Source organism: Gobius niger (genome assembly GCF_951799975.1).
Source record: "Gobius niger genome assembly, chromosome: 4".
NCBI classification, from domain to species: Eukaryota; Metazoa; Chordata; class Actinopteri; order Gobiiformes; family Gobiidae; genus Gobius; species Gobius niger.
In genome coordinates, this window is record NC_136855.1 from 18,194,529 (window position 1) to 18,220,761 (window position 26,233).

The following is a 26,233-nucleotide window of genomic DNA, read 5'->3' on the forward strand; positions in this document are numbered from 1 at the left end:
ACTTTTTTCCCCATTTTTTAAAATATGTAACAAATATATTGGCAGCGCTGATATATTGTCGATCCCTGTCTGTAATGGGCTCGACACACGGGAGGCAATGTCGCTCCTCTTCAACTCCCTCCCTCTGCTACGCGACAGGCGACATTCGTGCTTGTGAAATTTCACGCTCGTCCACGTAGACGTGCGATGCGATACAAGAAAGTTCAGAAAAGTTGCATTTTTGTCGGTCGCCTGGCACTTCAGCCATTCAGCGAGGGTTTAATTGACTAAATAACGTTCGAAGAGGGCAAGACTTATGGGGCCCGATCTTGTGCATCAAAACGGAGACGATATCGTGACATTTTGCGCTCAGTAGGAGCGCACTTTGTGATCTTGCCACTCCAGACTTAGCACATTTAAGTGGGTGGAGACACAAATTTTCCTCCAACCAGATCGACTCCACGTCCAGGACAATGGTTGTGTGGGAGTGGAGGGTGAACATGTGCTTTTGTTTTGCTTCGCGTTCACGCTAAGCGCGAGCCGATCCGCGCCACAGCGGACGCTGTAGCTCTTTTTCTCTCGAGACGTGAACATGGTTTAGCTCACGATGGGGTAAATAAAGTTTTTAGTTTGACCTGTGAGAGCCTAAGGCTTAAGAAAGAACGCAAGACAGCACAATGTAAACGAGGAAGTGAATGTCAGCCGTGTTTCCATCAGTGCAGTCACCTCCTCTTGTGACGCCCCCTCACAGGTGGCGGAGGCGAATGGCACATATAGCGCCGCCACTCGGAAAATAATTCGCCAAGAGCCTGCGCCGCCCCGTGCGCCGCCACAAGATCTGGCCCATGAATTCTCCAACATTACTCGGTCTATTGTAAAGACTTGTCGTTTTCAAATTCAATGTTTTCCGCGTTTAAAACAATTGTCAATGATTATATGTTCATCTCAACACCGTGTAGCTAAAATACCAGTCATAGCTCAACAACTCTGTATAAACTTGTGGAACACAGTCCAAAGTACAGCCTCCGGACCAATTTTTGGTGGCTATCTTTTTGTTGAATAGGCACACATTGCCAGAGACGGTACTTTTTCACTGCAAATATAATGATATCCTTAAAAGCTAAGTTTCCACTGTGAGACAGAGACAATTATGAATAAAGGTGTGGGACACAGTTAAAATCTCTCTGAAATACTGAATGTTTCTCTGAACACTGATCTGTGGCCCTCAGCGGCGTATAACTTCAATATGCCGTCCTCGAGGAAATATGTTTGGACAGCCCTGCTGAACGCTCTAGACACTTGACAATACTGGACCAGCCCCACATCAAGGCTTAGATCATTTAACTTTTTGTGGTGTAGTGCAGGCAGTGTAATAAAGTATTAGTATTGTGATTGCTTGTCATGATGATTTTTTCAATGTTGTGTTGTTGAAATAATTCTACTTCCAGTGTGATGAATTAGTCAGACATTGATCTCTGACTACCCAGCAACATTAAAATGTATATATATATATATATTTTTTTTTCAACACCTAATTTGGTGTCCCACCTCTGGGCAGTTTTAGAGCGCTGATAAGGAGAGGTGGGCAGCAGTGGAAAATCATCCTGTGCTGGTGGATCAGGGACTTTCCCTCTGAATCTGTGGCCGCAGCAGAGCAGCTCTTAAAGCCACAGGCCAGTGCTGCTTCAGGCCTGACAGGTTTGTGCTTCGCTTACATACCTCCGCCCTGCGCAGTGCGTACCAGAGGCAGATCAGCTCATGGCCATTAAATACTGCCACTTTTTTCAGGTCAATAGAAGTAGTAGCAGCTACTTTTTATGAGCAATACATTTTACTGTAGTCATGTGTGTAAAAATGTTACTATTGAACTATGGCAGCAGGAGCTTTTTTAGGATCGCTGAAATGGTTGTCGACTTTATTATTATTATTGTACAAACACCTGGTATATTTTTTATTTCACAGACTGCTCATGCAATTGCTGTAGTTTAATATTAAAATGTCTATTTGGAAGGAAATGAAAATGAAGCAGAATAGAAAAGAAAAATGCAGCACTATTGTAGCACTATTGTTTGTCTGCTTTATTAAGTCCATCATGGTGCCATAATGTGATGTGACTTAAATTCCACTAACTCAAATTAAAATTGTGTCTTGTCGAGTTTTGTGTTTTGGGGGTTGGTGTTGGCAATTGCTCGCTACACACAGTAAAACATAAGAACATGCAGCTTTGGATTGGTGAATGGGTGTTTACACTTGCTTATTGCAGTACCTAGAAAATACGTAATATCCATATATAATCCCATAACATCACGCACACTGTGAGCAACTATTATTTGGCTACACCGAACTCTTTTTGTCTGCTGTGCATAAATGCAGTGTTGTGGCTGGTGTAAACAATGGTGAGTCTCCAGATAACGTAACCTATTGCCACAAATGCAGTGTTGAGTGAGTCAGTGTGGCGTTGGGGCCTATGTCACTCACTCCCTGCAGTGGAGCTTTTTATAGCAGCTGTGGCAGCAGCAGTGTAATCTCTGGTGTGGATGTAGGACAGCCTTTTATTTCTGCTCATTACTTATTCAAAGCCACTTCTCACCCACAATCTCTGCATATTCCTCTGCAAGTGCCATTCCTCAGACAGGCGCGAGTCCAAGACCTTTCCATGTTCCAGAGCGCACCATGTAAATTTGATTTTGACAAGCCACGTGTTCCCTCTAAATGTCAGTGTGGAGTTTGTGTTTGGAAACTTCCTCATTGACTTTTTCAAATAACATCCTATTGTTGCAACCAAGAATTTTGATTATTTGTTATGGACTGAGGCTCTTCATGTGCAGTTATTTCAGTTTATTTCTGCTTTTGCCCAGTTAAATTTGTGTTGTTGAGTTTAACTTTGTATAATGTGAGCGTGCTACAAATTGTTCCCAATTTTACTCTTTATTGTGTTTGGAAGGGTTACATGTCAAAAACAGGGCCGAAAGCAGCAAGAAGTTCCTGCACAGTGGTTCTGTACTTTCCATTTTGGGATCTTGTAGGACATCATTGTGGAAATAGTCATCTACTAATGATAAAAACAGAAAGAAAGCAAAAAGTACTTAGGAATGTTGGTAGCTTAAACTGCTTTTTATAATTGCTGCTGTTTTATTTTTTTAAATTAAGACCATTTTTTGATATCATTTTATAATATCATTGTAATTTTTTATATGGTAGAACTGTAGAACATGGGGGCAGGTGCTTAAAAAGTAAAATGAAATGTTGGATGTAAGCTGCTTGAGTAGATCATATTTGTGAGGTATTTAGTATGCCGTAAATCTTCCAAATTAATCTTCCAAATTCAAATATATTTTCATCATGATATTTATTTTTACTTATTATTTTTTATATCGTGATATAGATTTTAGGCCATATCGCCCTGCCCTATGTTCCACACCCTACTGACTGGGAATGATCCAACAGCTTGTATCAAGTGCTGCAACACCGCGACTGGACAGGCACGTTCAAGTGACAAGTGTTCAACTGTAAAGTCATAGGACCTGAATGACTCATGCTCAGATGATGACGAGGTCGATAATTTTTTAAGATTGATTTATTTCATAGATCATAAAGGGGCACACACATGGTTTGGCTGGATTCTACAGTCTTCCTCTGAAGGTCATGTGTTGTTTTGCTGACTCGTCTGGTTAGCTGATTTGAACTTCCTTCCTTCCTACTGGAAGCCATCTGCAGTCAACTTCTTTGACCAGACTGTAGAACGGTCAGAAGTATCGATTCTTCAATATTAAATCAATACTAAGTAATATCGACTGCACACATTATTAATTTGAGCTGGTATCGATGCTGTCTGTACTCTCTTTGCCTGTTCGACAGGCACAGTGCAGCCCTTCCCTCCGCTCCTGCAAATGCCTGGAGCGCAGGGAGATTAAGTGCTTTTCCACTGGCACTTTCTATCCAGCTCAGTGCCAGGTCTACCTGTGTAGTCAAGGGTTTCCAGCAGGGTCAACCAGGTACAAGTTTTGGGGCTGAGCTTAAGCCTGGGCCAAAGTGCGCTGAACTGACGTGAACAGACTCTGATTTGCCAGAACAGCCCACGCTGAAACAGGCATGTCTTATGAGATTTTATTGCATCAGTGATGTTGGCACAACTTAGGCTGGTGTTATATAGGTATAGCATCTGCTGCACTTAGTTTACCCTCATAGTGTTTTTTTAGCTGCTTCTTTCTTGTAGTTTTTGCCTTGGCACCTCTAAATAATTCCACAAACCCCACCCAAAGGCAGTATTTGTCCAGTGTTGGGGTTGGGATAATTAGAGGAAACAATTCAAACGTTATTATTATGATTTTGAAGAACATGGTAATATAAGTGTAGATAATACAGTGCAGATGTGGAGATGGTAAAAGAGACAAAGGTTTACTAAAGCAATGATATTTAGACTCAACATTTGGAATCAGAATCTGTCTCGAGGGTTGTATTTGGTATCAGTATCGAGTCTGAAATTTCAGTATCGTGAACCCTATTAGACCAGAAACCAGGACAAGGGGGCATACCAACTTGGAATACATTAATCTTAGTCAGACTCAAGCGCAACGTACATAACAACAAAGTGTAAGATGGTGATGAAAATGTGTGTGAGATTATTACCAAACACCTGCAAGAAGCATTATACCCTCTCTTGAAATCACCTATATTTTTTCAGAGTGCAACCTCACTCTCTGCTGCATCCTCAGCTCATCATCAGACTCCTCCCACCTCTCTCTGCAGCAGCACTAGTTCCTCAGGAAGCTCAGGGCGTTGTACCAAACTGTTTGCCTTGTTTCCTGCTCAATCTAAAAATTGGTGAATGGGCACATGCCACTCAAGCTGTTGGTTGATATATTTTTCATTTGTTAGTCAATGAAGTATTTGACAAAAGGGCAAAGTAGGTATTTTCTGTAGTTACCCATACCCTTGTGCTGCTTGTGCTGCCTTACTGTTTGTGGAGCAGTTGTCATCGCTGAATGTGGCGCGGGAGTTTAATCTGTGACGTCAAAACACCATAAGCCCTTGTTTGTTCTTTTGTCTGTGAATAAAAAAACAAGCTTTACCTGCGAAAATCAACAAATCTCTTACATGGAGATGTAACATTATGTAGGTATTTGTCTCAGAATCTTATGTTGCATACGTACTGTAATTGAGACCTGTTAGTTTGATGCCGTCCAATGTTTTAAGTAAGAGTAATAATTTCTAAATGTGTGGGAACTATGTGTGTTAGCCAAGAATTTATTAAATGCTCAATTTGGAGCTCCGAATGTTGAGTGGGTGAGGATGCGGCCGCAGGCAATACACAAAACCAACATGGTCCACTTGTTGTGCAGGGCAGCAGCGTGTGCGGGTGTTTGTGTGGATAAATGTTCCATGTGCTACCTCCTCCATTTCCAACGTTCATCCAGCCCTGTCTTTCACTGCAGCCATGGCAACAGAAACGACAAATGGCAGAACTGTGAAAATGCTCAGGTTGTGTTTCATGCTGAAAGGTGCATGAATACTGTGTCAGTGAATAGACTTGAATGGCCTCCATTTTCTGAATAAGGCAATAAAAGGTAAGAACCCATTTGCAGTTTTATTTTTAAGAATGGGCACACAATGGGTTTACAATTATGTGTTTTTGTTGTTGACATGATGAAACTCAGCATAACAATGTAGGTTGCTTATACAATATCTAAGGACCAGAATATTAGTATTAAAGGAACAGGCCACCAATTTTCCATAATGAGATATGTTCTTACCTGGGTTTCCACGAGTTGATGCATATCAGTGTGGTCTTTGTGCCTGCGCTCAATCATGCAAAAATACCAAAGATGTTGTTAGCATTTAGCCTCTCCCAGCATATTCCTATGGACCCAAACGGGGGTGAAGTTAGAGGCGACCAAGCTTTTCCACGTTTTCCTTCATTAAATACGGTCACGTGAGTAGTTACAAGATCCAAGTATAGTTAGTTTAGTTTATTTGAGCAATGGTATACAGGTATAGTATACATATAACATACAGAAATGATTCACAACAAGAGGTATTAGTGCTGCTCAAAGGGAGAAGGAAGAAGTTAGTTTTAACTTATAAGGCCCTCCCTCTCAGTTTAGTACACAAAATTAAGCATGCTTAAACATTGTAAGGCGTCGTACACCTTAGGAGTGCAGTAATATCTTCCCTCCTAGAGGATTCTGAATATTTTACTGGACTTAAGTTTGTGATGAAGTGAAAGTAGTGTGTGGCTCTGCATCGGCTCCGGCCTGCCGGTTTATTAATTAATAATAAAAGCAAAGCGGTATCGATAAGAGGAATTGTTAATGAGTGAAACATACGATTCCGATGGATTACTCAAGAAAACCGTTTCTTCTAAAACGTTTCATTCCTATCCTTATTGTTAACGTTAGAAAATAGAGATGTTAATATTTTCACTCTGCAGTATTTATTTACCAAACCAACAAAACAAGAGCTTGTTGAGGAGGTAAAGCGTTATGTTGGAGATATTGAAGGCATTTTTGTTATTTCACAAACTTAACTTGTCATATACGCATTGTTTCATTTTAATAAAATGGCAATTTTTGCATTTATGTTTTAGTGTCCACTGTCCAAAGATCTATGGTAAAAGCATCAGTCCTTTACTTAAGTTATAGCTAACTGGGTCAACAGACAGCACTGTCTCTGCCTAATCAACAAATAAAAGTACTTCATTCAACATTCTTATTATGTTAAGGAACATATTTCACTTAGTGGATGTGCAGGGCATTTCTTTAGGTGAATGAGAAATATTGCAATATACTGAATACTTCGTTTGCCTGAACTTTACATTGTCTTATTTACTATTTTGTTTTATTTGAGATTCGAGATTTTTTTTGTCAAACCATGTGAATGGTTTGAAATTATATTTCTCTCATCCTTGATTGTGGAGCGGGGGGAGGGGGATGAGGGGTGAGAGGGAGGGCAAACCATTGATTGATTGATTGAATATTGAAAATCAATATCGCAATATTGCACACCCGCTGTGCAATATTGTATTGTGCAGCCCTAGTATTAACCAAACAAACTTTAACCATACAATATAATGGCCACTGCGAAATTAGAAATCCTGTCCCAAATGGTCTTATGTATAAAATTAGGCTCGGCCGATCGGCCATAGGTCAAAATTTTGCTAATATGGCCAATATTTAATCGCGAAAAATAGCTCTTTTGGAACTAAAACATGATGAGCTATGAGTTTCCGTTGACAAGATGAAAATATTACAAAATGGTTTGTCCAGGTTTGCAACCAGGGCTTGAGCGCACTCTCTCTCCCTCTCTCCCTCTCTCTCTATCTCCCTCTCTCTCTCTCTCTCTCTCTATCTCCCTCTCTCTCTATCTCCCTCTCTCTCTCTCTCTCTCTTCTATCTCCCTCTCTCCCTCTCTCTCTCTCCCCCTCTCTCCCTCTCTCCTCTCTCCCTCTCTCTCTATCTCCCTCTCTCTCTCTCTCTTCTATCTCCCTCTCTCCTCTCTCTCTCTCTCTCCCTCTCTCTCCCTCTCTCTCGCTCTCTCTCGCTCCCTCTCTCCTCTCTCTCTCTCTCTCCCTCTCTCTCCCTCTCTCTCGCTCTCTCTCGCTCTCTCTCGCTCTCTCTCTCTCTCTCTCTCTCTCTCTCTCTCTCTCTCTCTCTCTCCCTCTCTCTCTCCGCGCTCTCTGAGCCGAGGAGATCCATGGTCTGAGCGTAACAGACAGTTTTTATCCCAATTAAATACAGTAACGGTATGAATGTAGAAGGCATGTATGTAGGGCTGGATGCAATAACTGCTTTTCAGTACCGGTGCCTTAACTGTACTTTTTTGTACAAAAATGTCTTTCTTGTTTTCACTGCTATGGTATGCTGTGCTTTTCTCTTTGTCTAAAGGTGCCTACACACCTAACCGCACGGATCGCACTGTTGCTTCTGTTTAGATGCTTGAAAGGCTTGCAATCAGACGCTCGCCTGTGTTCACTACAGGCGGAGCCACTGCGCAATTCTTACAAAAAAAAAAATGATAAGATGTGAATGAAAACTGTTTCCTGATTCTTTGCTTGTACTTTGATGACAGTGGAATAGTTTTACTAGCCTACATTTCTCTGACACTTGAGGCAAATCTCGGCACTTTTCTCTCTCCCGGATATTATTTCAATATGTGTGGAGTGTGTAGTACCTGTCTGTCCAGCCTCATGTCATGAAAAAATTCAGTGCGTCCTTTATTGCGCCCGTGTCCATGTTTTCATAGGTTTATTGAAGCGGAGATTCCTCTGATCCGAATGCCTGGGCTCGGGAAAGGCATTTCAAACCACAGCTGCCCGCTTGTCATAATGAAGATTTCCTCTTTTCAGACAGTGTCTCTGTTTAACTTGTATATTTATGATGAGGTAGAGGTGGTTGTGTTATTCCAAATTCAGATCTATAAATTATTCTTGAATATGTGTTTTGCCCTCCTGTCTCCTCAAACCGCGTTCACGCTGCTCTGAACAGCTGACGCACATTGCTGCCGCTCTTTCGCACCTGCCTCCACACACCCATCACCCGTGCATTGACAATACTCAGTAATGAACCGCACCTGCCGTGCGATACGCGTTTGGTGTGAAGGCACCTTAAGAACTCTAGTTTCTATTTCAGTCCTGGCTCAAACCTGCCGCAGACCTGCTCTGCCATCTTAGTTATAGCCTTGCTTTGCTTTAAGAAAACGGCTGCATTTACGGATCACATATTGACGTCTGGAGAGAAAAGTACCCAAAATATTTTTATAGTAGTATTTCCGGAGCTTTTCAGTTGATATCATTTAACTACCTACTACATGTAGGCCTACTTGACAGAAAACTTTCAAATAGACATTGCCTAAATTTGTCTGCTATTTCTCCAGGTTTTTATGCTGAACTATATCCGGGGTAATTCTAGCACATATAGCCTTATTGTGCATGAGTCATGGTCCACTTCAGAAAGCTTTTAGTGTCAATCGCAAAATTGATGAAATCCTCAATGAAAATATGCACCTTTCCAGCCTATCTTCAACAAGTAGCTCAGCAGTGGATGTAGTTTTAGTTTACCATTTGTTTGTCACTAATAAATATGTCCACAATCAATTCAACCAAGTCACCAACACAGTCCAGTGTGCCCCATCAAGAGAGGAGGAAGCACAAGAGGCTTGTATATGAGCGGTCGCTGTTATTGTTTACTTCCGCAATTTTCGCCGGATGTTTTGGTGAATAGTAGGCAACAGCTGATGCATACAGGCCTCTAACTCGGTTTTATAAAATGATAGATCTGTTACAGCGCAAGAGAAGCAATGCCCTGTTTATGGACATTGTTTTTGCTGATCATAGGATTTTAATAAAATGTTTATCAATTTGTAAAATGCCTACCACGGCCAACGGATGTGACGACATCGCGATCGCTCGTATTGGGTGCTGCGACCAACATAATTGGCTGAGCCCATCTAGCGAGTGCAGAGGGTGCTTGGAGATATGTTACATTTGTTATCATCAATAAATGCAATATGCACATTAGATGCTGTAACAGGATGGACAGGGACTCTGCTGTGCTTACTATGTCAAAATAGTAAGAAATTATCGAGCAATCCTGAATGTCATTTTTCCAAATGCAGTATTAGAAAGTACAAACAATTTGAAGCCAACTTCTCGTTGGGAGATATATTTGGTTTTTGGTAGATACTGCAGTAATTTATTGTAGTAAAAATGTTCCAACTATCTATGAACCAAGTATCTGTTTTCAATGCCGTTTGCTCCCGATACCTTTACAACTCAAGTGCATTTACACCTATCATTTGGAAACGTCATCCTGCTGACACTCGTTATCACCTGGTCAACAGTCCTTTCAACTGTCCATTGCACACATTGTACATTATATAGATTTGAAAAAGTAGCATTTTCATTTGAGTTGGAGGATTTGAAATGCCATATCTTTGAAACGTGAGGATTCTTTTTTTTGGTCCTCAGAGCTAGTTACCTTGACAACAGAGGATGAGAAAGTGAGAGAGATAGAGGGAGAGCGTGTGAGAAGAGATCGGTGCTCGCTGCTGCTCTGAACAAACAAGCTCTGTCGCTAACTGTGTCACGAGTGCTGCTGCTGCTTTCTCATTGCAGCCTCCACCTCACTTATCTGGCTTCATATATAACCCTTCAGTTTTCACTATGTTCATCTGGATATCTGATTTTCTGAATGGTTTCATATACATTAATTGACTTATGTGCCAGCAGCAATATGTTTCCATCTTGTGTGGAGGGGAGAAGAATGACACGGCTTCCATTTAAATATGGTTTATATGATTCCAGTAGTGCTAAATGTCTGCAACTCCAAATGCATTGTCCGGATTGTCTTGATGCAGATGATAGGTTGACTACACATAAGATTGAAATCATTAGGTCTGCCTACATTGCATTGTTGGTGTCTGGCTGTTGGCTGGTCGGTGAGATTGTAATGTTGCATAGCAACGTGATGCTAACTTCTGAGGATGACAACTGCTTCCTGTCCTTGTTTTTATTCTATGGGAGTTGGCCATGTCTCACCAAAATGCTATCAGTATGTTCTAGAAAACATGCAGATTGTCGATATTCACTGTCAATATATTAAAAACTTTAAGAAGGATACAAATTCTTAACTGGAGCAGGCTTCTGTGTTTATACAGTGGGAGGAAAAAGTGAGCGCACCCTTTGGAATTCCTTAAGTTTCTGCCTATATTGTAGGGATATTTGTCATTTTTCACATATCGGCATCGGTCGGATATTGGGAAATATCGGCCGATATTTTCTTTTTTCTTTTAATTATTTACTGCACCGTAATGTCGTAGCGCACCTGAATGCAGCAGCAGTGTAGACGGGCTAAACTGACCTGACTGGGGCAACAGTTTATTCAAATCATCTAAAATAAACAGTGGCTCCTAAAAATAAAGAACCTCCAGCATAAATTCACACGTCTCCAAAAGAAGATATGTTTTTACTAAGTTTAAACAAAGTGGAGCAGACACTTGGACACCACAGAGATACAGAGCCACAAGTTGCTGCTGTAACAAACTGGACTAAAACTGCCCCATGGACATTATTCTGAGTCAGGATTAACATGAATCATTTTCTGATGGATTATTTGTCGCTACATCTGAGTGTTGCAAAAGTTTCTCCGTCCTGACGCCAGATTTATAACTTTGTTTGTTAGCGCTAGCATAGCTTCTAACAGGCTAAAGAATACCACATGTAAACATGAGCTTTCTGTCATGTAGGTCTAACTACAGAGATGATAATGTCTGTATTCACGTTTGCTCTGCCCACTTCTGTCATGTTAATGACCCTGAAAACGAGGTGCTATGTCCATTTTCGCGCATATTTAATTAGACGCATTTGCATCGTTAGCGCATTTATCATTGAAAACAATGCAGTTCAAAGCTCATGCTAATCTGGTAGATCTACTGTTTGCCTTTTACCAGCTCTAAACCAACTCTAAATCTTCAGTCTGGCCTCATTAGTTCAGTATAAGGTGCTGTTAAAGTGACATGATGATATTTTTTGCAATTCCAAGGCTTCATACAGAGCTGTGTGTCCACAGAGAAGTTTATCAGATTTGTTTAAAGTTAAAACATGTAGCTTATACAACATGGCAGGCTACATGTTTGAATAAAAAATACAATCAATAGAAGCCTAGCATATTCCCAGTGTCACTTTTTCCCATTAATAGAGGACATGGGGAAAGTATAATAATAAGTAGGTCTGAGTAAATATTTAGCCAAAATCCAAATGACATTTCACTCCAACATTGCATTTGGTCTTTTTAATATTTTTCTAATAAAAAGGATTGTTTGTTTCATCCTGGTGTGTGAGATGTGTCCCAGGCATAAGACATTCCAATAATGGAGCAATTTGCAAACTTTACCACATTTGAGCCTTTCTATTGAATTTTAACGTTGAAATAAATATCGGCAAATATCGGATATCGGCCACAGCGGCGAGGTAAATTTCGGATATCGATATCGGCAGCAAATTTTCATATCGGACCATCCCCACTATATTGGTCATAAAATGTGGTCTGATCTTTATTAAAATCACAAGAATGAGTAAACAGTGTCTGCTTAAACAAATACCACCCAAGCAATTACATAATATCACATTTTTATTGGCCATAGCGTAAATATTTACAGGACAGAGAGGAATAAGTGAGTACACCCTTGGATTCAATTGCTGGTTGACCCTCCTCTGGCAGCAATAACTTCAACCAGATGTTTCCTTTAGTTACAGATTGGATGTGGTGCACAACGATCAGGATGAATCCCTCATTTCTTTTTACAAAACTACTGCAGTTCAGCAAGATTCCTGGGATGTCTGGTGTAAATGGCTTTCTTGAGGTCATGCCACAGCATATCAATCGGGTTTAGGTCAGGACTTTGACTGAGCCATTCCAGAACATGTATTTTATTCTTCTGAAACCATTCTGAAGCTAATTTAGTTTTGTGCTGTGGGTTATTGTCTTCAGCTGTCAAACAGTTGGCCTCAAGTTTTTCTGAAAAATATCTTAATAAACTTGTGAATTCTTTTTTCCATTGATGATAGCGCGTTGTCCAGGCCCTGAGGCAGCAAAGCACCCCCACACCCTGATGCTTCCTGCCGTGGGTATAAGGATTTGATGTTGGTGTGCTGTTCCATTTTTACTCCACACATGACGTGTGTTCCTCCCAAACTTTGGTTTCATCAGTTCACGTAATGTTTTGCCAGTAGTGCTGTGGCGCATCCAAGAGCTCTTTCGCAAACTTCAAACTTGCAAAAATGTTTTTTTAGACAGCAGTGGCTTTCTCCATGGCGTTCTCCCGTCGTTGTTTAATGTTTTACGTATTGTAGACGTGTCAACAGAGGTGTTGGCATGTGCCAGTGATTTCTGTAAGTCTTAGCAGACACTCTAGGTTTTTTTTTACCTCATTGAATATTCTGTGCTGTTCCCTTGGATTCATCGTTACAGGTTGGTCACTCCTTGGAAGTGAAGCCACGGTGTCAAACTGGCTCCATTTATAGACTATTTTTCTAACCGTGGATTTAGAAACATCAATACATTTAGAGATGGTTCTGTAACCCTTTCCAGCTTTATACCAATTTCTCTTTTGGGCAAGGCATGGTCCACATCAGACAATGCTTTTCAATAAGAGACAATTCTTAACTAGTGAGTGTTTTTCAGTGGCAAGAGCAGCTTTACGCCACACCTCAGTGATTGGACTTCAGGTTTGCTCACAACTGACTCTAAATGGCTGCATAAACTTGTCTTATTAGCTCTTGGAGGATCCTTATCCTTGGAGGGTGTACTCACTTATTCCTCCCTGTAGTGTGAATGTTTACATGTTATAGCCATTAAAAATATACTCACTTTTTCCTCCCACTGTAAATAAGTGTTTTAGTCTGGAAGCTAAAGGCTACAATGTTAATTTGACGCTTACTAAATGATAAAATGGCACTACATTTAGCATGATATAAAACAAATCTTTTGATATGCAATACAGGTGTTCAATATTGCAAAACAATATAGTTGTAATATTTTACTTAACTGTTAAATAATATGTTTCAACATGCAATACAATATGGAGGCAGCAAAAATTAAGCCAGAAAAGTTTGTTGAGGTGAACACTGTGGATACAATCACATACTGCCATTTAGATTGTGGTTAAGGTGTACTTTTGATGTTGTTCATGTCGTCATTTATAAGTGCTTACCTGAAAACTAGAGGAAAGAAGAACTGTAAGGGTAAGATAGGGTTGTTAATGTTATGCTAGCAGTGTCTAATGCTAGCAGTCAGTAGTCTGTGAAAATCACCTCTTAAGTTACTACCTTGTTATGCTTGTACAATATTAAATCCCACATATGTCTCTTTTCATACTGCTGTTCTAAATGGGGAATTTGCCGATATTAGCATTTAGCAGTTGTTAGCGCAACTTTAGCTGGTGTTAGCATAACATTTGTATGTAGCTTACCTTCATAGTTCATATTTAGCGCTTTCTTTTCTGTTTTATTACAGCTTGGCACCTCTGAATGATTCCATAAACCCCAGCATTTGTCCACATTTGTTCTCATCGCCGTTTTCAAAAGTTATAATGACAATCTGTACAGCGTGCGCCTCTGTGGCGTCACACACGACAAATTCGGGTGTGTGTGTGGTGGAAACAGAAATGTGTGCACGCAGATCGTGGCGTGCGCGGTCAAGTCGCGCTATGTAGAATAGCAGATTTCGAGGGCTGTATGTTCTCTCTTCCGCAGACCTCCAGCAGTCTTATGCTTAGTCATAGCTCGACTCACTTTGGCCCAGGGGAATACGGCTCAAGACTGAGCCCTGGTTGGCCTTGGTCAAACATGCCTGAAATGCAACAATACAAAGGTAGATGTGCCTTGCTAGCGGTGAAGGTGGACACAAGGTAGAAGTAGGAGTGGCTGTGTGGCCAATTTCAGCATCTGGAACCTGCTTGGCATTGCTGGCCTGTTTGTTTAGCGCAACTTTAGCTGGTGTTAGCATAACGTCTGCATGTAGCTTACCTTCATGGTTCACCTTTAGTTGCTTCTTTCATCTAGTATTTGCTTTGGCACCTCTGAATAATTCCATAAACCCCACCAAAAGGCATTATTTGTCCACATTGTTCTCATTCAAAACCTTTAATCGCCGAACTGTTATTTCTTCAGTAATGTGTATTCTAGCGTGTGCTTCTGTGGGAGCGCCGGCCATAACCACTGTGGTCCTTTAACGATGGAAATGCTCCATGTGTTAAACCATCCGTACCAAACAGTGTTTGGTAGAACTTGGCGTACTACGTGGGCATATAAGCCCTAATAAGGAAGTATGCAGCAGCGGGTTGGATAATTCACCGAAAGCCTCACTGCACAACATTTGGATCATTGTATAGAATAGACTTCAAGCATTTTTTTAATGAGCCTACAGGTGATTTTATTTGTAAACATTTCATTAAAAACTTGGGTCTATAGTGTGAACTGGGTTGTGTTTTCTCAGATCTGACTTTGTTGGGAGTGGGATGTCACCAGTTCATCTCCATGAAGATGTGACTGGTCGGCTTTAACAACAGGTAGCGAAACATCAAATGCTTTGTTTCCACGCTGCAAAAATATATAGTATTGTTGGGGTCTCGCTGATCATATTTGTATTACTGGCATATTTATGTTTTGAGGTTTACAACAGTTTGATTGCTCCTTTGACATTGCTACATAGTCTGGAATGTTCCACACCGTGGCTTTAAATAACCACTTAAAGATCACAGCAGCAATGACATAAGGCAGACACTTGCGTTCCTTTCTTGATAGGGCGCCTTGAGCTGGATCCGGGGTTTAATGTCCCTGCTGTATGAACAATTTGAACAGTTCTCATAACTTTCCTTTCCTAGAGCTGTGACATTTTAAAATAGAGTATAATTGTCATTGCTACTTAAAACGTTTGATTGAGGAAGAGGAATTGAAAGAACAAAGCAATTATTGAATATATTGTTGTGTTGTAAGTGTTGGTAGTAAAGGTTTTCAAGCATTTCTAAAGTGGTGCACTGAAATGATGACGTCCAAGTTGAAAAAAACTTGAAACCACCCAAAAATGTTTGCGTGATGAGCTATTTACAGTTTTGAACCTAGCTGCAGACAAACTGCACAATCCCCACTATAATATCTTTACCTGTGATTACATATTGTTTTTTAACTTTGTGTGCTTCTTACCTGCACTGCCTCTGGTTTCCTGCCTGATATACTGTGTGCTGTGCCCTTTCTCTGCAGAAGCTCGGCATTATCAATAATGTAGATGTTTTTGAGTAGAGTAGGTGTGGTCAGTGCATATCTCCTCCCTCAGCCCGCTCCCCACACCCTCCAGCCTCAGGTTTCCCCTCTGTGTTTTCACATTCACCAGCAGATGACTGTGTCTAATTAGTGCACATATTACAATAAGCCCTGATACCTGATGCCCTCCCATGCTGCAGGCCGGACCGCCCTGTCTTATTGAGCTGCTTCCTATTGTTTCTCTGCCATAGGTTTAACATTACTGCCATGAGTGATATTGAGCTTTAGGGGCACGCAAATTGATCACTGTCATTGTTTTTACCATTCTCAATATTCGCTCCCATGCGTTTATGCCAAAATGACTGAGAAACATCCTGATAAAGTCTTCAATATGAGAACCAGGCTGTTTAAATGCAGGCGCGATAAAAAGCGATGGATAACAACGCGGTGTTTCCAAACATGTTAACAATTTTGTCGTTGAAAATTGACTTGATACTGAGATATTTAGGCAATTGCATCTTCCCATAACGTTAGTGTCTGTCCAGAGAGGAGAGAGGAGGAGAGAGTTGGAGAGAGGAGTTAATCAGAAAGGAGAGTGTTTCATAAAACACGCAATATCTCCATTTGTAGAAAAAAAAAAAATCTAATTTTGATCAAAACTAGCCTCAGTTTAGTTTAGAATTTAACCGTTTTCACTTAAGGAGAGCTTAGAGTCTCCCCTTTCAAACGAGACATAGCATGTGTCCATAGATATAACACAGAATATGCTTTGGTGCTACAAATATCATGGAAAGTGGTCCGGATTGTTGGCACTCTACAGCTTAATCCCAAAAAGAGTGCGGCACGCTCTGTGTTAATCAGACCCTCCAGGGTTTTGCAGACAATTTTTGTCATTGTTGCGAGCGAAATGCCTGATTTCGGGCCATTTTTCCAAAAGTTGCAATGAAAAGTTGCAATTATTTTTCTGCTAAATCAATATATTCTTTGCATTATGATCAAACATTTCTTTGCATTTTACAGTAGGGCTGCTCAATTATTGAAAAAATAATAATCACGATTGTTTTAGTCATAATTGAAATCACGATTATTCAAACGAATATTTGTTGCCTTTAAAAAAAGTCTGTATTTTATTTTTAGATTTATCAATTTAAAAAAAAGCTATGCTGCATATTTTCTGTTTTCTGAACAGTCATAAAAGTACAAATGATTTCAAGTATGCCTCGATTAAAGAGAGGTCTCTGTTTCACACCTGCCCCCTGCTGGTCAGCCCTCACACCTGCGCAAGTAAACTGAGCAGTGCGGCCGGATGACATCATCACACAGCACTGTTTGTTTTTATGTCAGGCAAAAGCATGAGCCATGGCACGTGAAATGCGAAGGGAAAATAATCCCAGCGCCATGAAATAATGCAAGTCTGCTTTGCAAAAAAATAAAATAAAATAAAAATTGAAAAAAAATAACACTTTTTTCCCCCCGATTATGCTAATTTTGTAATCGTTTAGTGTCATAATTGAAATTGTAATCGAATTTCAATTAATTGCCCAGCCCTATTTTACAGCGGTTTTAATCAGAGTCTTGGGAATACCAAAATAGAATAAATATTTTAAATAGTTGTATCATGTATAAAACAGAGCCGTGTGTGTTCCCTATCTTCCACTCAGCTGTGTATGTTTGATTTGATTTATTTCAAGGATAGCCCTGTTGAGATGAACGATCTCCTTTTCAAGGGGGTCCAGAACACAAAATAATGTATGTGAAACAAACGGGCCCCGACGATGTGAGCGCCAGACTCTTGAGTCCACACAACTCTTATAAAACAGCCCTGAACGAGACAACATTGCTAAAGTTCGCACAGCAAAGAAAGCACTTCACACCAACGCCACTGCATCACACGGGGAAAAGAGGCGATCTCAAGGCACACAGCATTTATTTGTTTTGCCCCCTGCTGTCACAGTTCAACACTGACACGTTTAGAAGCTTCATATACAGGATTATTGACCTGACATTTTCCAAAAATATCAGCAGAACATTTCAGTATTGGCCAATTATTATCCTCAATAATCTGCATCAGCCTGAGAAACAAACATTATCGGTCGACCTCTATTAGATATATTTATATATATTTCTAATAGTAATTACCTAATAAGAGTTACTGGCCGATAATGTACTAATTATTCCCTTATTGTCTGGTTATTGCATTATTACACTTATTATTTGGTGGGTTTTTCAATTTTTTATTTTATTTTACTGTTTTATTTTTTCACTTCCGGTAACTTCTTACATGCTTTTTCCTACAACAGTAGCCCAGATTATAAGGCAAATCATCTTATGATGCCAGTTCGTGTCCCTCCACCGACAAGTGCATGACGTTAAAGGTTCCTACAAGGCAGGGAGCAGATGCAACAGTCCTCGTCAAGCCCCATTTTAGTCTGAATAACTTAACCCCGCTGGGCCACCAGTGAAATAGTCACTTTATTTGTGGGGATTTATTTATGTGATTTATTTGACAGGGACCATGTAAAGGAGAATTAATCAGCATATGAAAAGATGCTTTGTACCAGATTTTAGCTCTTGGAGCTAATTTCCATCTGCAGTCCTCGCGACAGAGAATTACAAAACAATGTACAAAAAACAAAACAATAGTTCATAATATTCACAAACAGTGCTATTATCCATTTTAGAAAACATACATTTCATCAATGATAAAACGTGTTCCTCTAGTATATACCCACCTCCTACCCTTCTGAGATATAAAGTTTAGTTGTTGTTTTTTGTTCGTTATCTTTAACGCTGACATTTTTTGAGTTCCCAGAAAATGCTGTTTAACATACAGGCAAAATATTGTTAAGTCCATGCATAGTTTAGTGCATTTGGAAGTTTGTTCCATCCTGAGATCGTTTTAAATGAAAATGCTGATTGTCCTAATGCTGTTTTTTGTTTTGGTTTGGTTCATTGGCCATTGACTGTTCCGACCATCTGATCAGAGGTTAATTGGACAAACCTTTTCAGTGGCGGAGGTGCCACATTATTGTTAATCTTGAATAATAACTTCAGATTGACTGACTTAATTATATATTCAAAGTTGAGCATTTTATATTTCCTATCTAGAATCCTAAGTGCTTGCTTATAAAGTGATTCTAAAGGTTTGATTGTGGATTTATTGGCTTGTGAGTAAGTGAGGTAATATTGTGCTGATGTAGGTTTTGGCTCCTTGTATTGTTGGTAAGTTGTGCAGTTAAGGAATTGTTTATTTGAATTGATTGATTATTTGAGTAGTTGCAGGAAAGTTTTGGGCTTGTTCTCTCATCACAGACATGCATGTGTTTCGAGCCGCCTCAACAGTGGCTTTTCATAGCAAGACGGCAGCAGCTCCCAAAAAGCTGAGGTACGACTATGTCTTGTAACTTTTTTTTTTCGAATGTAAAGTTCTCTTACTGAGACAACAGTTACAGTTTGTTACAAGGACAAAAATGTAGATGTTAAAATAAAAGAAACAAAAAACACACATTCATTTTGTAAAATAAAAAAAGGGAACTTGAAATCGTATCAGGGCTTAAGTGCATCGTTACATCCCAACTTTCTCAATCTCTCATTTTTTTTCTTTTTAAGATGTCTCTTTATAAGTTCATGCTATACTTTATTCATCCCTGTAGGGTGACTACAAAGTACTCAGAATACATTACATTTAGCTGCGGCAGCGAAAATAATCAAAATGCTGTACTTAAGTAGCTATAGGCAAACACACAGTGAAATCCACACGGGAGTTGTAGTAAGACTAATAAAAAAAGAAGCCATTCTAGTAGTAGCAGTAAGTAACAATATAAATATTATTATGAGGGCAGGGCTCTCTGTTTGTCTTCTCCAGACCTATTTGTTTTTATTTTTATTTTATAGAAACAGAACAAGCAAAGGCAATACACTGTGACATATAAATATCTAAATATGTATATAAGATAATTATATATTACAGCAAGAACATGAGAAAAAGAATGAAGAAGTGTAAGGGTTATAAGTCAGAGTTATTTAAATCAAATATAGTGTGTGACACTATAAACTCGGCCAGAACTGGACATCACACAAGTGTCATGACATGAAGTATGAAAGGATATTATTAGGTGCCTGCAGAATTGCTGCTGTAAAGGTTGTTGTTTTGTGCGCGTGGTTATTAGGGGTGTGACAATGCACACATTTAGGTCTATATATACGATATACACAATATATATGATATTTTGTTGTCATTATAATCAATAATTATTTTCCCATGTACTTAGTATTTTGCAGTTTTTTTATTAATAAATTAATAAATGAGCAAGGTAACAACCTGCAATTTTCGCTTCCAATGTTTTCCAAGTTAAGGTTTATTTTATTTTGCCGTTTAACTTGAAAATGTACGCTAAATAAATAATTATTGGATAGAGCAGTGCAGACTTCTAAACTACTTTGAGCACTTTTCCTACACTGCGCTGCCTTTTTTTTTTAACCTTAGAGCACTAAGGTTTTGTTTTTTGTTTTGTATTGTGAGCTCAGAGGCACAATTTATTACGAAGCAGCTTTGAAAAAATAGAAAGCATTGCAAATTTTATGCTGAGATCAGATTCCAAATACTGACTAATAATGAACATTTAGGCTATTTTATTTCAAAGCCAACGTATTCTTTTTTATATTGTACTTGCACTGTGAACCGAACCGAACCGTGACATAGCTGAACCGCTACACCCCGAACATTTACTGTTGATTTTTTCCATCTATACTGGTCCCCTCAACAAGAAAAATAAATAAGCAGGACATAGATTTGTGTGTGCTCTGTTGGGATCAGTAGACTGCATCTGTGTGCAAGCAGTTTGTGGAGCTACAGCTGTTTTAAGAGACTCATAACTCATCAGCACTTAACCCTTTCTCCATGGCGATAGTAAACAGTGAGTCGTGAAAATGCACACTGTCATCATTTTCTACTGTTCTTCTGCTGTTGCTGTTGTGCTGTTTTTGGGGGGTTTAATAAGCAGTAATCTGTAGTTTCACTTGGGTTTTGGTCATGGTCTGAAGTTAAGATCTTCTAGTTTTTGACAAAGAACCATGCAGAGTTGAAGTTCCATCTCCTACTCCTCTTAAAGCCAGAGCATGTTCGTGGGGGCTTTGACCATGCCAGTAACCGTTCATTGCACAACTATTAGATGACAGATCAGACAGACTTGGTCAGAGGTTTTCTTCTATGATGCAAGAAGTCTCTGGACAACACTGACATATGCTAATGTTGCATCCGGTATGAACTGTCCCTGTGTGTGAGCGGCTGAGCTGCTGAGCTGTGTGTCTGGGTGTTATAGTTCTGTCATGCCTCTGATGGAGGTGCAGTCACCTGGTGCAGCCTGAGGGTCTGTCCACTGTGTTTGGGTTTCACTGGTGTCTACCTCCTGCTGTTGCCGACAGAGGCAGCTTTGTACCAATGGAGGCAGTGACTGTAATTACAGTCGAGGCAGATAAACAGGACAGCAGATGTCTGTGTTCTTAAGCCAGCACCAAAGTGTCCTTTATCCACTGCTCCCCCGGGCCTTCTCCCACTTTTTACGCTCATGCAAGCATCGTGTGTCCTCTCCTCTTGTTTATAGAACTTATTGCCAACATATTATTTTTGTATGCCAGGATCCAGACTTAGAAATGAGTACGACACAGGCTGGAAGCCTATCTGCCACACTGGCGGGAAAACGTTTGGACCAAAATAGTGCTGTAATAAAAGCTAGACTGAGTGGCTGCTCACTGGTGTCTTTTACTACGGACATGGCGGTTTTGTCTTTTTCTCTGAGTCAAAGCTTTGCATGACATGTGATGTTGGGCAGAGTGTGATGGGGTGGGTCATTTAAGACATTTCTTAGTTTTACTTCCAAGGCTTTCAACATTTTCACCAAGATACTAAGTATGCACACTCTCCAGAACAATGGGTAAATACCTCTCAATCACGAGGCTTTAATATTCAATAGTATCAGTATAATGCCAATTTTTATTATTGCAAAGACATTAACCAACCCTCCTCATGACTGGGAAGGGTTGGCGAACATTCTGAAGAGACTCTAACATTTCTTTCTGATAGGATGACGGCTTATAGAATTGTTATTGTTTATTTGGTAAAAATTAGAATATTGAAGCATGAAACAGGTCCTTAATTTTTTAACAAAAAACTGTTAAAATAACAAAAATAGTGTTTGTCATTACGGAACTTGACAACTACTAAGATCTACAGGAAACATAATAGATGGAGCAGTACCTCCTACAGATAAAGGGGAACAGCATGAGAACAACAGTCTCTAGATTCATAAGTTCTAATAACATCTTCCTTGTCCAGGTTTGCAAACAAAGCAGAAGATCCACAATAACAGACCATCCACCACTTCTTCAGTCACTCCTCAGAGTTGGGGACTTTATCAAAACATGTATACCAGGTGTCAAGGATGAAAGGACGTCAATGTCTTCTGTGTGACCCAACCCTCCCCACAAAATACTCCCCAGTCAGCTATTTAAAAAAAAAAATGTTTTCACCTCCAGTCAAAATACACTCGTCATTTAGTCAGCAAATAATTACTTTCTTAGTCTTTAGATTATTACTATTCATCCCGGGAATTACGAGGAATGAAAGTCAAGCTCTTTAGTGTGAAAGTGACCGTGACACATGACAGTAAGGAGTGTGAGGGCTTTGAATTGTGAGTCCAGGTTTTTTGGCTAATTAGATGATTCATTACATGTTTGTTTTCAGCATAGAGGACGCGCTCACATTAAAAACTAGCCTCAACCTGCTGATTCGCTGTGATTTCACATTTGACATACTTCTCACGTTGTTATTTTTTGTTTTGTTTTGCCAACTAATTACTCAGCCAGCAAATTGCGCTCAAGTAACCAGTGCTAAATAAAGAGCCTGAGAGTTGAATTGTCTTTTCTGATCATCACATTGAACACATCAAGATCAATCAAATGTCCTTAAATGTCCTGGACATGTAGAGGAGTGCACACTGTGATGTTCGTCATACTACAATATTTTAAAACATTGGGTCTATAATGATGCACTTCTAGACTCTCCCTTTTTTATCGAAGGGCTGTATAGCGCACATTAATGACGGGCAGTGGGTAACATTTGTCATTTTGGGGTGTTGTTGACGTCGAAAAATCTTTTGTGATACATTGTGTTTTTTCTTAACTATATTTCTCTAATGCAAAGCAGCACTCTGTATTAGCAACAGATGACAGTATTTCATATTATATCAATTGGGTAAAAATAGGTCAAATTTCAGCCCTTCAAAATGATCCAAGCATGTCGGCCCTCACCGGTTTGTGGGACATTTTGGTGTCTAAAGATCAGGGCTCTCTGAAGGCACATTGAGAGTTTGTTGTCATTTTGTGAATAAGGGGTCATGTACTTTCTCACTTGCATTTTGCGTACGTTTCATATTGTGTAGATCATGTTTTGCTGACATCCTTTATGTGGAATTATTGGTGTACAGCGATGTTAGAATTGGGGTTTTTGATTAAGCTTGTGGGGTCTTGAAGCGGATCACGTGGGATTGTGTTGGTTATGGTGCGCTCAGCTCTTGTTGATGGCTGCGTTGGGCTTCCTGTTGGATTATTACAATCCCTCAATCCTTTGTTTCCCGCTGGGAAAGCCCCACAGGTTCCACTCCAATACAAAGATAAAAGTGTATGTAACAGCATTGCTCTAGCACTGAGGATATAAGAGAGGTCTGGCCTTAATCCTGTCCCACCACCCACCTGCCCCACTCGGCTCCGTCTGCTGCAATCTGCACCTTCGCCCTCCATTACCACCGCATGTAGCACAGGGCTGTTGCCATGCTGCAACTGCCACACAAATGACTTGCATGTGATAAAACGAACACATTTGTGTATGCATTTGTAGATTTGCAGGGACATTTTGATGTGGTGGTGTGAATGCTGCGTTTTCTGAGAAGTGCTAAAACTGACAGTTGGCTGCCTGTGGCCGACTGTTGGCCCCCTGTCTCCGTCTGATAACTTAAAACCAGGTTGATGGAACAAATGTGGGCCTGACTGGGGAGAGGGTGTCAGCAGCACAGCCAAACACTGGGCCTCTGTTACAATGTCCCACCTCCTAATTCCTGATAAACCCTTGTCCTCAGGAGGGAAGGGTCAGCCAGGACCGGCTCTAGCGCCAGTGTTTTGGCTGCTCTCTATGCGCCAGAGATATGGAAATATTTTGCTTTCCCAGGCTAACACTCAAAACAAACGCATGATATTACATCCCACTTCAACACAAACCATTTTGTCAATAGATTTCACTTAGTTATGTTTTATACTTTTTAGTTTTATTCAGCTTTCATGAGTTGTGAAACGGTCAATATTCTTGTCGAATGCAAAAATACGTAGTGACATTTTTACTCCTGCCAACTTTGAGAAATGTTTTGTGAGGCATTTTCAATTATCATTTGGCAAAAGGTCAAAGTATGTGCTGCGCCTTGTGTTGCGCTGGGAATTAATCCTTTTCTCCTGTTTTTTCAGGGGTGTCTGGAGTCGGCGGGTGCGTTTTTCCCGTTTGGATTTTAACCCACTGCTTGTCCCAACACCATGGAATCGGTAAGTTGAAATCCATCCTTTGAGTATCGCTGCTGTTTCTTTCATTTTGAATAATGTTGGTATCATGAGGCTTTGCTGGGCACTTCATGTTGTTGTTGACGTTGAAGCCCTTCGAGTTTCTGCTCTTTGGACTAGTGACATTGTTGGACAGAAGAAACTTTCCCTTATTGTGGAGCTGATGGTGTGGAGCTCATCATTCTCATACGAGCATCTGCTTGAGTGTTTTATTGTTGGATTTAAACTGAAAGAATACGTTTGTGTGCCGTGATTATGTAACTACTGACCCATCATAACAAGTAAAGCATTAGTGTGACCTTTAGCCTGTATGGTGCTATTGTGAAATTAAACAGTCTATTCTTCATACACTAAGTCATATCGTCTTACCGGGCTGTTGCATTACTTACAATAAACACATTTGCTTCTGTAGGTCTTTGAATGGTGCAGGAGAGTTTAGATGCTGCTTGTAGAGACAGGCAGTTTGGGAGTGCTGCCTCATTGAGTCTGATGCCGTGGAATGCATGTGCTACAAACAGGGCTTTAGAGAGCATGCCTCTCCTCTGCCGTCCCGTCCCTTTGTTGGAAGCCTGTGTGGTTGTCTGATTGAGACAGAGTAAAGTAGGTCACAACCTCAGCACTGCAGCGAGCATGTGTCCAACAAAGTGCCCTTATTAGCCATTCTCTGTCTGCCTGCTGCATGTGGAGTCACAAACATGGAGAGCACCTGATATTGTTGCTGCTGCTGCGAGTACTTCACCAAAGAGCCATTCAATGCCAGCTTCGATTTTTAGCCTGCAAGTATAGTAATTCACATTGTAAAAGCAGGGAATGTAAAATGTTTGTTAAGAAAATGATTGAATTGCAGAAGAAAGAAAACGATAGTCTTGGCTTGGACTTTTTAACATGTTTTTAATCAGCAATACGAGCGATCGCTGTTATTGTTTACTTCCGCAATTTTCGCCGGATGTTGTGGTGAATGGTAGGCAACAGCTGATGCATCCAGGCCTCTAACACGATTTTATAAAATGATAGATCTGTTACAGCGCAAGAGAAGCAGTGCCCTGTTTGTTTTCTGCCAATCATAGGATTCTTATCAATTTTTTCTAACATAAAATGCATACCACGGCCCCCGGATGTGACGACATCACGATCGTATGTTGCGAATTTCAACATTTTGTACCAAGACTTTGCCGTAATTTATCTTCAGCAATTTACTTGAAAAAATATATACTAATGTTAAGTGGGTGTCGTCATAGGCCCACAAACACACATATAGGCCAGTACATGTTTAATTGTCTCATATCAGCGCACGCCGCACACTCTAGGCTGCTGCCTTATAGTATTTTTTACAGCAATGGTTGGTTCTGTTTGTGCAGAAATGGCGCCAGTGCCTCTGTAGCTGCTTTTATCTGCTTTTTGTCAGAGGAAACCAAGGAACCTGATCACAGCCTGTTATAGAGCATCGGAAAAGGCGCTCTGTCCATACACACATGGACACAGGCCTCTGCCCGCCTCCGCCTCCCTCTCCTCATGTGATGCCAGTCACATGGCTTCCAGGCAAGCAGCTCAGTAAATCACAATCAGACTTTTATTTTTAACAGCTCTAAATCCTCCACCTGGCTGCTGCGCTGGCTGGGCACTACTCAGAGAGCTGCTATTTTCTCTTATGTGACTGGGGATTTTTGGTAAAGTCACAAATGCTTCATTCACCCCCATCTGACCGGACTTTGGGATAAGCCTTTGGGGAGTTTACCTTTTAGGCCCTGCTGTGTAAAAGAAATCCAAAAGAACTCCTCTTTGTTGTTATTCAAAGATGAAGATGAAACCTGTGAAAGTAAAACTAGTATGGTAAAACTCAGTGCTCAGTTGAAATGACCGTCAAGTGTGTGTTTTTAAGACCAGCTCTTTTAACAAATT

At 40.3% G+C, this 26,233-nt stretch overlaps 1 protein-coding gene across 1 annotated transcript in view; it reads left to right on the plus strand.

The window, feature by feature from the left end:
- The window catches only part of ankrd11 (ankyrin repeat domain 11), a 121,413-nt gene that overhangs the window by 12,189 nt on the left and 82,991 nt on the right, over nucleotides 1-26,233 (plus strand). Inside the window, exon 2 of the mRNA XM_079555322.1 lies at nucleotides 24,245-24,319. The gene's annotated coding sequence lies outside the window, so the exon portion shown is untranslated. The remainder of the gene's footprint in view (nucleotides 1-24,244; nucleotides 24,320-26,233) is intronic.